This window comes from Vombatus ursinus, unplaced genomic scaffold (assembly GCF_900497805.2).
Source record: "Vombatus ursinus unplaced genomic scaffold, bare-nosed wombat genome assembly UNPS02012901.1, whole genome shotgun sequence".
Classification (NCBI taxonomy): domain Eukaryota; kingdom Metazoa; phylum Chordata; class Mammalia; order Diprotodontia; family Vombatidae; genus Vombatus; species Vombatus ursinus.
This window is the reverse complement of record NW_020952679.1, coordinates 2,237,222-2,253,402: the sequence shown is the minus strand read 5'-3', so window position 1 is coordinate 2,253,402 and position 16,181 is coordinate 2,237,222. Positions and strand designations below refer to the sequence as shown.

The 16,181-nt window shown below is 45.9% G+C and overlaps 1 protein-coding gene across 3 annotated transcripts in view; it reads right to left on the bottom strand.

Annotated features, from left to right (window-relative positions):
* SH3BP4 (SH3 domain binding protein 4) overlaps positions 1-16,181 on the bottom strand; it is a 135,377-nt gene that overhangs the window by 99,897 nt on the left and 19,299 nt on the right. Inside the window, exon 1 of one of the 3 annotated variants that reach the window (XM_027858303.1) lies at positions 2,166-2,185. The exons of 1 other annotated variant lie outside the window; for it this stretch is intronic. The gene's annotated coding sequence lies outside the window, so the exon portion shown is untranslated. Of the gene's footprint in view, positions 1-863; positions 884-2,165; positions 2,186-16,181 lie in introns of those variants that run through there. One more of the 3 variants, XM_027858304.1, reaches the window with a different exon arrangement.

Here is a 16,181-nt window from a genome sequence, read left to right as displayed (position 1 = left end):
AGGAAGGAAGGAAGAAAATGAGGGAGGGAAGGAAGGAATCAGGAAGGAAGGAAGGAAGGAAGGAAGAAAATGAGGGAGGGAAGGAGAGAGGAAGCCCAATGTCACTTCATAGGGAGAACCAACACATGTTCACTAAGACTGGAAAAAGGCGATACACGATATTGTCACAGTAACTACCCACCTGACATTTGCCCCGCTTGCCCACACATGGAGAGGGAGAGGCAGTCCAGGTGGCTAAATCTGCAGATTGGAGCATCTTCCTCCATCTCTCAGAATCACACAAGGTCAGGAATACAGGGGGCCTCAGAGCCCACCAAGTTAGCCCAACCAAGTGGAACAGAAATGCCCTCTATGAAATCCCCACCAAGTGGCCATCTAATAACGGCTTAAAAACCTTCACCAGAGGAAAACTCACTACCCCGTGAGGTCAGCATTCCACTCTTGGGGAGTTCTCAGAATAATAACAGTAACACTGATTAGTATAATAATTATAGCTAACATTTATATAGTGCTTTAAGGTTGTTTGCAAAGTGCTTCACACATATTATCTCCTTTAACCCTCACAACAAATACAGGAGGGGAGGTAGGTACTATCTCCATTTTACAGATGAGGAAACTGAAGAAGACAGTGGGTAAGTGACTGGCCCAGGCTGACACAGCCAGCACGTGTCTGAGTCCAGGTTTTGAGCATGGGAGTTGCTGATAGTATCACCCAAGGTCTATCCACTCCACCACCTGCCTGCGTGCAGAGGATAAACTTCCCAGGACGGGGAACTCTGTTCACGACGCTGCTGTCCCCCAGAAATCCCTTTCCTTCTTCCTCTCCCGTTGCTATTCCCACCCTCCTCAAACCCAGGACCCACCTGTGCCACAGCCCATTTCTCATCAGTGAGGTTCACAGGGCACAAGCTGCACAGCTCCTGAGGGCTCATCTCCTCCAACCCTGTCCTTCCACAGAAGAGGAAACTGAGGGTCAGTGTGGGGAAAGGACTTCCGTAAAAAAGCAAGCTGGGATTTGAACCCAAGTCTGACTTGACTCTCGCAACTCCTCCATGCTGCCTCCCAGCCCCATTTATCATAGGACATAGAATTAGATTCAGTAGAGATCACGTCCGGCCCCCCTTTTCCAGGTAAGGAAGCCGAGTCCCAGAGAAGCTAAGCGAAGGGCTGATAAGTGGTTTGTGGACATAGTGCTGGCCTGGAGTCAGGAAGGCTCATCTTCCCGGGTTCAAATCTGGCTTCAGACACTTCCTAGCTGTATGACCCTGGATAAGTCACTTAACCTTGATTACCTCAGTTTCCTCACTTATACAATGAACCGCAGAAGGAAATGGCAAATCACTCCAGTATCTTTGCCAAGAAAACCCCATATGGGGTAATGGAGAGCCCAACATGACGGAAAGGACTCCACAATAACAGAGCCTGAATTTAAACCCAAGTCCTCTGACTCCAGACCCAGCGCTTCATCCCATATGCCCCGCCTCCTCTCTAAATAACCACTTCTGTCTCCTGAATTCCTAGCCTCCCAACGGGACCATCCCATGACTCTGCCTTCATTATAATCCTTCTTCCTGAGCCTCGTCAACTGGAGCCCAGGAGCCCAGCACCGGCATCTAAAACTGGAACTGGCTAAGTGATGACTGCGCCACAACCCTGCCACCTTAACCCAGTTCTAGCCTCACTCTGCAATGCAAAAATGAGTGTAAACATTCCCCCTCTCCCCAACCAGACTGTCAGTTCCTTCAGTAGAGGGACACAGGGATGGACCTCAATAACTTCGCCTTCGTGGACAGCTTACAAAGAATGAATCTGAACTCTTCGAAGTTCAATACAAAGAGCTTAATGAGCCAAATGGCTAAATAAGAATGTTCTTTAATCCGCTACCCTCTGGGCTGGGAGACTATGGGCGTGGGGCGTTGTAGGTGCCCTCAGATGCAGCTGATGCATTTGTGGTAACTGCGGCAGAGTGGATGGGGCCGGGAGCTGATGTGAAACAAGGGGCAGGTAAAAGCCAAGGATAGCGATAAAAACCCGATACTTCTGATACTACCAGCAGCTGCCTTTGTTGGCGGCCTGTTCCTTGCCTGAGAACAAGGCTCAGTCCCAGCTCTCATCACATGTGGCTGGCAGCTCACCTCCCAGCCGGAGCGTCCTAGGGAGCCCACCTTCTTCCCACTCGGAGGGCCAGGCATGAATGCAGCCATTGTGTTCCCGGGCTCCCAAGCACTCCACTTCCGGGTTGGCAGAAAGGTCCCCAGTGTTTGCTCTGAGAAACTTGCAGCAGCCTCCTACAGCTTCCAGATATTCAGTCCAAGAAGCAACAGGCTGCTGGGTTCCAAGAATTACCAGGAACCAGAGCCGCCCACGCCGGGCCGACATAATTCATGATCGGCCCCGCTTCCAAGGACAGAGCTCACCCATATTAAAGCTATGAATCAACTCTGTATGGGCACAGCCTCTCGCTGGGGCTGTGAAGTGGCTGAATCATTCCAGGGATCAACGTGTCCCTGGGGTAACAAAAGGCAGCAGGCCACCCACCGCAGTGGTGGTCCCATCACTGGACATACGCCTCAAAGAGAGAGAGAAAGGCTGGGCACGAACCAAAATCCTCAGCTCAACTCTGTCGCTACAGCCAAAAACGAGGGAGAAAGGGAGGTGCCCAAGGACAGAGGAATGCGGAATTCAGGAAAGCATGAGAAGATTTGGACAAACTGAGGCAAATGAAATATGCAAAACTGAGATCATAACAAAATAACTACAATGTCAGTGAAAACATCCAGATAAGAAACCAAACTCTCATCAGTAACTGAGTAGCTCTTCTGTGGGACCAAAAAGAGAAAACATATCTTTCCCCTCTTCCTTTCTTGCAAGGTTAGGCACGAGGGGGCATGAAATACTGAACAATGACGCCATGCTGGTTTACCTTAATGAACTGTCCCTCTCCCTTCTCTTATGCTTTGTTACCAGGGATATACAATAGGGCTGGTCTATAATTGGAAATGGTGGTGAGGCTAAAAACAAATGAAAGAAAAACCAGCGGCAGGGAGAACAGTTAATGGAATATCCCACCTTCTTTCAGACAAAGGTGAGGCCTTCGTTGGCTAAACACTGCATACACTGTCAGATCTCTTCATCTTGCCTATTTTAAGTAATTTTTTTTTTTAGTTACCAGGGAAAATTCAATGCCCAGAAGTGACCAAAGTAACCCACAGACGGCATCAAGCGGTCAAACAAACAAAATGCCCACGGGCCAGCCTTTGCTTGGGGGAGCCCCACCCCCTCCCCAGGATGCCCCTTCCACCTAAGCTTTTCCTTAGCTCAGGCCTATGATGCCTATGACATCTTCACCCACGGCTCCTGCTTCTGCCCTCCTACCTCACACCGAGTAGACTGCGACCCCCACAAAGTTCTGGAAAACCTTCCCGATCCTTGTTTTCCTTATCTATAAAACGTGAGTAAGTCCCTATAGACCCTCAGATGGTTCTCATGAGACTCAGGTGAGAGCCTGTACAAAGTACTAACTTAACATCGGCCATTAGAATGATGGCCACCAGCCAGAACGAGACGGCACCAGGAGATACCGCCTCCCATGACCAAAGGGGAACATGATTCTGGGGCCTGGGGCCCTGAAAGATAGAGGACGTGTCTGTGTGTGTGTGTGTGTGTGTGTGTGTGCGCGCGCGTGTATGTGGCCTTCATTTGAAATGACACAAGTCACAAGACTGTTCATACTCTCTGAGCCACTGATGCTGGTCCTAGGCACATGCGCCATGGAGGTCAGACCAAAAAGGAATTTCTGGCCAGCAGAGAACCAGAATCAAGGGGACGCTAAATGACTGGGGAAATGGCCAACCTGTGGCGCAGGAATGACGACACTGAGGAGTCAGGCCGGACAAATCAGGAGCTCCAAGAATCAGGGGGAGAACTGAGGAAGCACACAGATGTGAGAGCAGGAAAATAGATACAAGAACTATAACAACACAGCAAAAGATGAAAGCAACTATGTTTTACCTTTCTTTGTGCCCCCATCAATCACCACAGAGCCTGGCACCCAGTAGGTCCTCACAAGTGTTTGTTAACTGACTTATTGACAACAAAAATCAGCTTTGGCGCAGACATGAGGAAAAGCACCTCCATCCTTTGGTAAGAGAGGTGGAGAGCTATGGATGCAATGTGTTTCATTCATGTCAGACACAGTTGCAGTATGGTTTTTCTCTGTTAAAGGATGGTTCATTGCGGGGGCAATGGTCTTTAAAAATTGGGGTGGGGGCAATGTTGAAATGAGATGCTGCTGAAGCCTGAGAGGGCAAAGTTTGGGTGCTAAGACTGACCACAGCGGCGGCAAAGCCCCAAAGAACCGCTAGACTTTCTGGCCCTTGGCTAAGGGTGCTGACGACAGCTGCCATGTCCTGAGCATTCCTGAGCCAACAGCTGACTGGGGCGCGGTGCATTGGAGCACCATCTACTGCTCTGGACACTCAGATGAAGAACGAGGTGGGTGCTGCCAAAGCCTCAAAGTCTATAAATGGGATGGACACAATGAGTCCGTCCTTGGAGGAGGATGGGACATCCTGGCTGTCCAGGAATAGAGCCGGCATCACACTGGCTGATGCATCTCCGACCTCATCCAAGTGGACATTCCACCCGCTGAAGCAGATCACGATCCATCCCCCTGCCCATTCTGGACCCCCCTTCCATCTGGGGTTTTCCCCGAAGTTTGACCAAAAGGAATCTATCTACACAAGTTGCTGGAATTTCTCCAGAATACTGAGTTTTGACACTTCCAAACCTGCCAAGTACTTTGCATATCATCAAAGTGTCATAACAATCATGAGTTCCAGGTGCCCTGGTCCCCATTTCACAGATGAGGAAAGTAAAGCTGGGAGGGCCGAAGTCCTCTCTCCACAGTGACACATACCTTCATCAGCCCAGCTGGGGTTTGACCACGGGCATTCTTGACTTGGTGCCTGGCACCCTACGACACAGTTCCTCTCAAACCAGGTCACCAACAACTGAAACTGATCCCTACCCAGGGTCCCTTTTTTTCTTGCAGAGAATCCCAAGAAATTCGGTTTAAATCTCCAAGTCACGCCAATCACTTTACTAAACCTCTCAAACACTCCGGATCTGGTAGTTTTCTGCCCTGAGGTATCCTCACACCAAGGACTTTTTTTTTTTTAAATAACAGTAGGAGGGAGCAGATTAAATATTTAGAAGACAACAGCAAGCTTAAGGTTTTAAAAGAGAGCTTCTCAGCAATAACACCCCTTAGCTTCCAAGCAGTATTTCTTTAGAGCAAACAAATAATTCATGAGCTTTAGAGTTAGAAGGAAGGGACCTTCCAGGCCATCTGGTCCAACCCCTTCATCTGTAAATGAGAAAATCCCAAAGGGCTTGGGTGATATGTCCAAAGCGACATACCCACTAAGTGGAGGAGGCAGGATTAGAACCCATGTTCTCAGAGGTTTTCTGGTGCAACCCTCTCAGTTTACAGAGGGGGAAACTGAGGCCCAGAGAGATTAAAACGATTTGCCCATGGTCATATAGGTAGGATATGGTATGGCAAAGTGTGAACCTATTCCCTTCTGATGCCAGCTCTAGCTCTCTTTTTATCATACCACAGAGATCTTAACCAGGGATTTTCAGTCACGCTCCTTCTAGAATGGTGTTGCAAAGTTCTGACTGGATATTTATGAAGTTGACATTCTGCTGTTCTTACTCTCCTATTATTAATTGCACATCTCCGTAGCACAGCCAAATACAAAAAGCTTTTTCCTCCCCACAGTCCTTTGATTTGGGCAATGGAAAAGTTATTCCACCCCACCCCCCATTTTACAGACTAGAAAACTGAGGCTCAGAAAGGGAAATCCCAACTCCCTCTGACTTGAAAGCCAATTTCTCTGGCTCAGGAGCCATTGATATTGAAACAAGACCTCACTTTGACTTAGGAAGAATGAACAGCTAGTTTCCCCAACATCTTCAACGACGCAATGTTCAAGCAAAGAACAAAAAACCAGTTCAGCCACAATCTCTCTCCCTCCTTCTCTCTCTCCCTGCCTTCCCTCAAACGCGGCTTCTCAGGTTACACGTCCCCTGCCCATCTTCCTAGCCGATGTGGGAACCATTTCTATGGCCAATGGCCAATGCCTTCCCTCTCCTCCTCCCGGGCTGTGCTTGTGCCTTTGTCTCTGGTACAATTCTTCGGTGACATGACCAAGTCACAGAATCACAGGCTCCTAGGAAGAGACCTTGGGGGCATCCAGTCCAACCCTCCTGGGCAGGAATCTCCCTCACCAACAGCTCAGCCAGGGCACTGGGACCTGGGCTGGAAGAGGGGGAACAGTTGCCTCCCGGGGCGGCCCGGTCCACCCACTGCTGCCGGTTCTCTCTCCCAGGGCCTGGAAGAGCAGAAGAAACGGCTCTCCCACAGGACAATCACCAAACACTTGGACTGCTCGTAAGCAGGTTCCCTACAAACTCTTCTCTTATAAATCAGGTTGAACATCCTCCATTCTTTCAGTCCTCCATTCTTTCAGACCATCCTCATTCCATGACCGCCAAACCACGTCTAGAGTTTAATCCTTTCTTTCCACTCCCACTGTCATCCCCCCGAGTTCAGATCCCTGGCGTTTCCAGCAGAGACAACCACAGAGTTCTTCCTTCTAACTGGTCTCTCCCTGCTCCAAAGGGATTTTTCTGAAGCCATTCTTTATATAAACTTCCTGGGCTCCCCTTTACCTCCAGAATCAAACACCAATTCTTGGTGATATTTGCTAGGTGGCACAATGGTTAGAGCGCTGGCCTCTACTTTTCTGAGGCATTTATCATACTTAGTTCTAATGGGAAAATTCAGAAATAGTCTTTTTTTAAAAATCTTCAAAAAATTCATAAAAGAGCATCACAGCTTTGGTTACAAGCACTCAGCACATTTCCTCTGTGTCTTCCTCCTTTAATAGTGTTGGTTTAATATTTTTCCCCCTCCCCAGAAAAATCGTCTTCTTCCAGTTGTTTTGCTCACAGGAGGAGATATCGGTAAAGGTCTCCTTGGCTCTTTCACTACTAATTCTTTCAGTATTTAGGAATGGAGGGTCTTACGTTAATGCCCATACTGATGTCTCCTACAGCTTTGCCTCAGCTATGTCTTCTCTCTTCTATTAGAGATGAGTAATCTAACTGTGGCCAGGAAACCTCTCCATTTCTCCCTCTATAACCCGAAGGCCATCAAACCTGTAATCCTAAACCGCAGAAATGGGGGGGGGGTGATAATAAAGGGAGGGTGAAAGTGGTGAGGCTCACGGCTCAGCGTGGTGCAGAGACGGCCCACAAGTGAGCACTACTTGTTTAACAGGTGAGTGGAAGAGATGATCAGGAAAGAGGAAAAAGACAGAGAAAGGTGGTGGGGATAGGGGAACAGGGAGTTTGTGGGAGTCGATAACACTCTCTTTTGGAAACTGAGTCAGGACAGGATGGCCAAAGAAATTTACAGTGGGTGAATCAGCAGGACTTGGGAGGACTTTCTTCAGCAACAATGAGAAAACCTCAGTACAAAAGTGGAGAAACCAGATGGTAAAGGCTTCTTTGGATTAACTATCAGCAGATTAGAACAACAAAAGGTCAAAGGGAGAGGAAGAGATTCAAGGTAAGTGGCTAATGAATCATGGAGAAGTAGAGGGAGGTGGAACAAAAATGCAGCTAAAAATAAGTAACTGCAACAATTAATAATTTCATTAAAATAGTAGGATAAAAATGAAACCATCAAAGTCATCAGCCTTTCTAAATATTAACCAGCAAAACCCAGTAGGACGAGATAGAGATAAGAAATTCCATTCAAAATGACCAGAGAATATATATCTAGGGGTGTAGCTACTAATATCTACAGGGCAACTATGAGAATATAACTACAAATACTCTATAGATATACAGACAGAATTAAATAATCAGATGCTCATGGTTAGGCTGTGTCAACACAGTAAAAAAATGAGAATACCCAAATTAATATATAGTTCAAGGTCATATCAACCTATCAATGGGCTAATTTAGAAAACTAGAATAAAATTAATAAGGAAGAACAAAAGAATCTTAAGTGGAATAATGGGGGGGGGGAGTGGGAATGCAGAGGGCCTACGCATTAGCCTGCACATACCATCTGATCCAGTGACACAACTACTAGGCTCATATCCAACAGAGATCAAAGATGGAGGAAAAGGACATACAAAAATATTTACCAAAGTACTTTGTTGTTGCAAAGCATTGGAAACCAAATTGATTCCCATCAACTGCAGGAAGAAAAAAAAACAACAACTGAATAAGTTATGGTTCAGAAGCCTAAATGATGAAAGGATTTAGGAAAATCTAGAGTAGAAACACTCTAATTCTCATTGAGGGCAGGAAGCTTACATTCTAACTGGGGAGACAATAAGTACACATAAATATATGCAAAATATGTATGAAAGGAATACAAGCTAGTTTGGGGAAAGAGGACCAGGGAGGCTGGGTGGGAGGGAAAGGGAATGATGAAAGACTTCATGGAGAATGTGGTGCTTAAGCCAGTCTTGAAACAAATCAGCGATCCCAAGAGACAGAGGTCATAAGGAATGGCAAACACAAAGACAGTGTGTGCATGTGTGTGTGTGTGTGTGTGTGTGTGTGTGTGTAACAGCCAATGGGGCAGTGAGCTACATCACAGAGTGCCAGGAGATAACATAGAAGAAGACTGGATGGTAGGAAGGGGCCAGGTTGTAAAGGGCTTTAAATGTCAAATAGTGGGTTTTATATTTGATTCTGGAGGTAAATAGGGAGCCACTGGAGTTTACTGAGTAGGGGAGTGGCGCAGTCAGATCTTCGCTTTCATAAAATTTCTTTGGCAGCTGCTGGATGACAGACTGAAGTCAGGAGGCAGCTTGGGCAGGGAGACCAATTACGACGTTGGTGCTCAAGTTGTGGCAAGCAGACATGAGGGCCTGTCCCAGGATGCAACTGAGTGAATGAGGGAGACATATTCATGAGATGCCGTGGAAATAGAAATGGCAATGGATAGGCTATGTGGGATGCCTGAGAGTGGTCAAGAATGACACCAAGGCTGTAAGCCTGGGTGACTGGGAAGAATGTTGATTAATTGACTTGTCCATGCCAAGTTGGAGATGCCAAGACATCCCATCTGAAATGACCAATAGACAAACAGAACGATAGCTAGAAATTCAGGATTGAAGCCCAAGAGAGATGCTGGGCTTGGACGTGTGGATCTGGGGATTATCTTCGAAGTGATGACGATCAAATCCTTGGAACTGGAGAAGTCCCCAAACATGAGAGGGAGAAGAGAGAAGACAGAGCCCAGGACAGAGCCTTGAAGGACATCCAATGCTACTGGGTGGACATGGAGGAAGATTCAGCAAAGGATACTGATTAGGAGTGGTTAAACAGGTAGGAGAACCAGGAGAAGGAAAGAGAATAGTGTCCAATAAGCTCTGCAAAGAAAGATGAAGATTGAGTTCGCTGTCTCTCTCTGTCCTTCCTGTCTCTCCCCTCTGCCACCCATTAATTCATTTAATGTTTGTTGAATCAAATGGAGAAACCATCCCTACAGTGAGATCAATGAGATGGATGCACAGACATGATCCTTACCTTACCAGGAAGTTAGGGATCACTTCTCTGCCCCCAAGCTCTTTACCACAGCCAGAAGATGTCTAAAAGCCAAAGTCTCCTATGCCTGACCCACCTCTACATGCAGGATCTGGCAGAAGGAGAGCTTGGCAAAGCCTGGAGAAACGGTCTCTCTGTAAAGCCCTGGCTCTGCCACGGCAAGTGAAGGCGACACATTGGTTCTGCATGGCACCTCCCCCTCCCCCACCCCCCAAGTGCATTACTAATCTGGTTCTCCTTTGGCTAAATGATTCCCAATCAGGATGCAATCAAGGGGGGAGGGGGAAGGGGGAAGGGGGAGAAAGGAAATGCCATGTGTCTGAGACAACTTTTGGCAGGAGCAGCCCGGCTTCGTTTTTTCCTCTTAGGTTAGAGTTGCTGGTTTTGAAACACATTCATTTGTCATCAAGATCCCCTTAGTGTGACAGGACATGTTGCCTCACTGTCTCGGTTTGAAGGGATAAGATCCGGTTTATTCCGGGTCTTTCCCTGGCCCAGCATGCATAAAGGGCTGCCCACTTCCCCTGCAGTGCCTTTCCAGAGTCTCGGTGCTAACAACGTTTGCCCTGGAGAAGAGTAGACTGAGGAAGGACGGGAGAACTGGACTGGGGAGTCTGCTTATACAGGGGAAAGAGGACTAGCCCTGGGGTCACCAGACCTGGGTTCAAGTCTCACCTCTGACATTACAGGTAAATTCAACTCTCTCAGTGAGGAATCCTGAGAGGGAGCAGAGAAGGTCGGAGCTGGAACCCGGCCCAATCTCCTTACTTGGCAACTGGGAGGTGTGAGACTCAAGAAGGAAGGTGATTTGTCCAAGGTCACATGGCTGTTGCACCTCCTACCTCAATGGGACTAAATCTTTCCTTTCAAAGACAGGCAGTCTTGGGGTGGGACAGAAGAGGGGAGGGAGAAGAAGTCACTGGCAGGACCAAGGATTTCTGACAACACTGGGCACACCAGGCTTGTTGACACAGTGATGAGAAACATATGAAGAGAAAGGAACAAACACAGATAGGGACTGGACTACCATGGGCCTTGAATGCCAAGTGAAAGAATTTAGACTTCAGCCCACAGGCAACAGGAGTCAAGGAGGGCTTTTCAGCAAGGCAAGCCTAGCCCCAAAGCAGGGATTTCATTTTAATAGAGGAGGGTCACCAGGTCCAAGACCTAATACCAAGGTTAGTGGCAGGGACAGGATTAGCACCCAGGGTATCTGACTGCGGAGGCCCAGGCCTGTTCTGGTTCCAGCCTGCCTTCCGGTCATCAGAGCTGCACAGAGTGGGATTGACCTGGCAACCACTTGAAGCCTGGATGTGAGGGAGGCAAAGGAGGGAGACTGAACATTTAGAAGGTTATTGCACTGACTTCACATGTATAATCAATGGCAGGCTGCTTGCCTCCAAGGGGTGGGGGAGAGCCAGGCAGGAGGAAGAGAATTTGGGACTCAAAATTTTTAAAAATGAATGTTAAAATTTTTTACATGTAATTGGAAAATATTTAACAAAATAAAATATATTTAGAAAGATTATTGCATACTGAATCCTGATCAATAATGGCACATAATACCACCCACCTCCTGACAGAGCAGGAATGGACTCAAGATGCCGAATGGGACACAGATTTTTGGCGGCGGCCAATAAGGGAATTTTTTTTGCTTCACTTTGTATATTTGTTGCAAACATTTTACTTCTTGTTGTCCGTCCCTGCCCCCCCCCCCCCCCAGTGGGGAAGATTGGAGGAAGAGAAAGGAAATGTTCATTAATCAGAAAATTTTTTAAAATGACACCAAATTTTTTTAAATTAAAAAAAAAAAAGGATTGCAGAGAGTTCTAACAAGACCCTCCAAATTTTAGAGCAAAGGGAATGTCTGTATTATGAGGAGCTCAGGGAATGATTAGAGAGACAAACATATATTGCATTGGACCAAATCTAGGCCACATTTCCCCTGCCAAATGTGTCCTGGAGAACGGCAAACAAACTCAGATGGTCACTGTTTTAAGATTACAAATGGCTTTTGTTCCATGATTCAGGAAGAGAGAGAGAGAAAATCACAAATCATGAGGTGAAAGGGCCCTCTCAGTAGTTTGACTGCCCCCTCCATTCTCCAGATAAGAAAACTGAGGCCTGAGAGTTTGATGAAGGTCCTTGCTAAAGCCACCCAGACCTTAGCAACTGTAAGAGCCCAGGGGTTGTGGCTCCCAGGTCAGGGCTCTGCCCATTGGATCACAGGGCCGCTCATTTAAAACTTGGATGCAGGGGGGGTGGAGCCAAGATGGCGGAGGGAAAGCAGTGACTTGCTAGAGCTCTCCCCCAAACCCCTCCAATACCTACCAAAAATGGCTCTAAACAAATTCTAAAGCAGCAGAACCCACAAAAAAACAGAGTAAAACAAATTTCCAGACCAAGACAACCTGGATGGCTGATCGGAAAGGTATATCGCCCTGGGCTGGGAGAGGAGTGCAGTTTGGCGTGGGCCAGGCTTCAGTGAACCTGGAGCAGGCTTCAGAGGACTGAATCGCAGGCAGCTGTGGCAGTTTCCAGACTTCTCAACCCTCGAACGCCAGACAACTTAGAAGGTCAGTGGGAAAAGTCTGTGACTGTGGTGAGAGAAGAAGCTAGATCTTAGCCGCCCCGAGGGCAGCGGCTGGCTTCTGAGCTTTCGGCCCACAGACTGAGGGGGAATCCAGTGGCTGATCAGAGGGGGATTACAAGGATCTCTTTGCCAGGGCTGAGGCAGAAATCTCTTGCTTTGCCCGTGCTCGGATCTGGGTCACAGTTCTGAGGGGTGGTCCTGGAGCAAGAAGGAGTGCTGGCGTGGTGGAGCTTCTTGTGGCAGTGGAGAGAAAACACCTCGCCCCTTATCATAGCACCTTGGAAGAACTGACACTTTTCAGGTCCCTAGAAGTAGCTCTGAAAATAGCTATACAAACCCCCAAAGCCTGGGACAATACATTCTCCACATTGGAAGCAGACTCTTACCTTAACAAAGAGTTTAAAACTCAAGTAATTGGTTGGGATCATGAGCAAGCAGTGCAAAAAGAATCAGACTATATTATCTTATTTTGGTGACAAAGAAGATCAAAACATACAACCAGAAGAAGACAACAAAGTCAAAGCTCCTACATCCAAAACTTCCAAGAAAAATATGAATCAGTACCAGGCCCTGGAAGAGCTCAAAAGGGATTTTGAGAAGCAAGTAAGAGAAGTAGAGGAAAAATTGAGAAGAGAAATAAGAGTGATGCAAGAAAATCATGAAAAGCAAGTTAACAGCTTGCTAAAGGAGACCCAAAAAAATACTGAAGAAAATAACACCTTAAAAAATAGCCTAACCCAAATGGCAAAAGAGATCCAAAAAGCCAATGAAGAAAAGAATGCCCTAAAGAGCAAAATTGGCCAAATGGAAAAGGAAGTCCAAAAGATTACTGAAGAAAATACTTCCTTAAAAATTAGAATAGAGCAATTGGAAGCTAGTGACTTTATGAGAAATCAAGACACTGTAAAACAAATCCAAAAGAATGAAAAATTAGAAAACAATGTGAAATATCTCATTGGAAAAACAACTGACCTGGAAAATAGATCCAGGAGAGAGAATTTAAAAATTATTGGACTATCTGAAAGTCATGATCAAAAAAAGAGCCTAGACATCATCTTTCAAGAAATTATCCAGGAAAACTGCCCTGATATTTCAGAACCAGAGGGCAAAATAGAAATTGAAAGAATCCACCCATCACCTCCTGAAAGAGATACCCAAAGGAAAACTCCTAGGAATATTGTAGCCAAATTCCAGAGTTCCCAGGTCAAGGAGAAAATATTACAAGCAGCCAGAAAGAAACAATTCAAGTATTATGTAAACACAATCAGGATAACACAAGATTTAGCTGCTTCTACATTAAGGGACCGCAGGGCATGGAATATAATATTCTGGAGGGCAAAGGAGATAGGATTACAACCAAGAATCACCTACCCAGCAAAACTGCGTATAATTCTTTAGGGGAAAAAATGATCATTCAGTGAAATAGAGGACTTTCAAGCATTCCTGATGAAAAGACCAGAGCTGAATAGAAAATATGACTTTCCAAATACAAGACTCAAGTGGAACATGAAGAGGTAAACAGGAAAGAGAAATCATAAGAGACTTATTAAGGTTGAACTGTTTACATTCCTGCATGGAAAGATGATATTTGTAACTCATGAGACCTTTGTCAGTATTAGGGTAGTTGGAGGGAAAAAATTATATGTATGTATATATACAGATACATAGATAGATAGATAGATAGATAGATAGAGGGCACAGGGTGAGTTGAAGATGAAGGGGTCATCTCTGGAGAATAAAATTAAGGGGTGAGAGACGATTATACTAGGAGAAGGAGAAAGGAAAAGGTAGAACAGAGTAAATTATCTCACAAAAAAAAAAACAGAAAAGGCTTTTACAGTGGAAGGGAACCGGGGGAAGGTGAGAGGACATGAATGAATCTTATTCTCATAGGATTTGACTTAAGGAGGGTATAACATACACACTCAACTGGGTATGGAAATCTGTCTTACCCTACAGGAAAATAGGAGGGGAAGGGGACAAGAGAGTAGGGGGATGATAGAGAGGAGGGCAGATTGGGAAAGGGGGTAATCAGAAGCAAATGCTTCTGAGGAGGGTCAGAGTCAAAAGAAAGAATAGAATAAATGGGGGAGCGGGATAGGATTAAGGGAAACAGAGTTAGTTTTTCACAGCATGTCTACTATGGAAGTGTTTTGCATAACCACACATGTATAGCCTATATTGAGTTGCTTGCCTTTTCAATGAGGGTGGGTGGGGAGGGAGGAAGGGAGAAAATTTGGAACCCAAAGTTTAAAAAACACATGTTTAAAAAAAATGTTTTCACATGCAACTGGGAAATAAGAAATAAAGGAAATGGGGTACAGAAATCTATCCTGCCCTACAGGAAAATAGAAAGGGAAGGCGGGGAGAGATAGCAGGGAAAGCAGACTAGGGGAAGGGGTATTCAGAATGCATGCCATCTTGGGGTGGGAGGAGGGGTGAGATGGGGTGAAAATTTGGAACTCAAAATCTTGTGGAAGTAAATGTTGAAAACTAAAAATAAAAAAAATATATACACTAAAAAAAAATAAAACTTGGATGCAGCTGAAGATCAGGATTTTTGATCAAGACTTAAGATAACACCTGAGAACCTTCCTAAGACTCTAAGTTTAGTCATTTTCTTAAACCCCTTTGAGGGCAAGAACTGTTTCAATTTTGTCTCTGCATATCCATTATCTAGCAGTGTCTGACACGGAGCAGGCACTAAAAGAATATGAAAGCCCAACAAAGGTTTCAGAGAAGAGCTCCAGCAGCCATGAATTTATTAAGCACCTACTGTGTGCTGGGCATCCTGCTAGGGGCTGAGGATCAAAGGTAAGACAGCATACCTGCCACTCTCACAGCAAGGGCAGGACACAACCAGGTCAAAGGACAATGGACGATTTCAGATGCAATAAATTCCGTTTTCATTTCTTTTTCTGTGTTAGAAGAGAATGAGTGTTCCATGGGGAGAAGGAATCGAAAGAACTCATGTAAAAAAAAGCATCAAGAAAACTTTAAAAATGCTTTATCTTGGCAGAGATGGAGGAATGAGGGTGTGTAATATTGATCATTTTCTTAACTGCCTCTTCCTCCTCTTTTTTATTCTTTCTTACAAGGGATGGCTTGCTGGAGACGGAGGAATACATCTGAAAATGAAGACAATGTACGAGCAAAAAAATCCAGTTTGTACCACTTGAAGTTCTAATATAAAACATGGTCATTGAATCCAGCCCAATGGAAAGATGTAGTGTAAATTAGAATAATGCAGCCACTTCACCCCATTCATTATTCATACTAACTGAGAACTAGCTGTATTTCAATATAATTGGTTTCCTTTCTAATCCTGTGTATTTTACTTCATGGATTTTAAAACCTGCTTCTGAGAAGGGGGGCAGAGGCGTGACCAGAGAGTGCCAAAGTGGCCAGACACCAAAAAGGCAGAGAACAGAGGGGTGGTCGAGGGTGCCTACCTCACCGTTCATACGTTCTCATTTGAGCCTCCAAACCTCCCTGATGGGCTAGCATCCCCTCTATCTTAGAGATAACACAACTGAGCTCAGACATGCTTTTATCATGAGCATACTGTCCCTCTTACCATCTTCCTCCTCCTCCTCATCTCCTCACCATCATCACCACCACCACTAGGCAAGGTTCAGCAGCCCAAACTATCCCTACAGGGTGCAGATGGAGACCAAGTCCACGATCAGATTGCCAACATTTCTCCTGGCCTGTGCCGCAAACAGCTGAATAGCCAAGACCTTGGCACATTTGAGAGGCAAACAGCCAGATGGCACAGATTACAGCCCAATTTAAGATAATCTGGGGCTAGAATCCACTGAGAAATGGGAACGCCACCAAGTGGTAGATGACCTTCCAACCTGAATGTCTGGTAGCCAAGCTGGACCTCTCCCCTAACTCCCTAATTTGTGGGCAGAGGGAGCAGCTCTATTTGTTAGAGCCCAAGGCC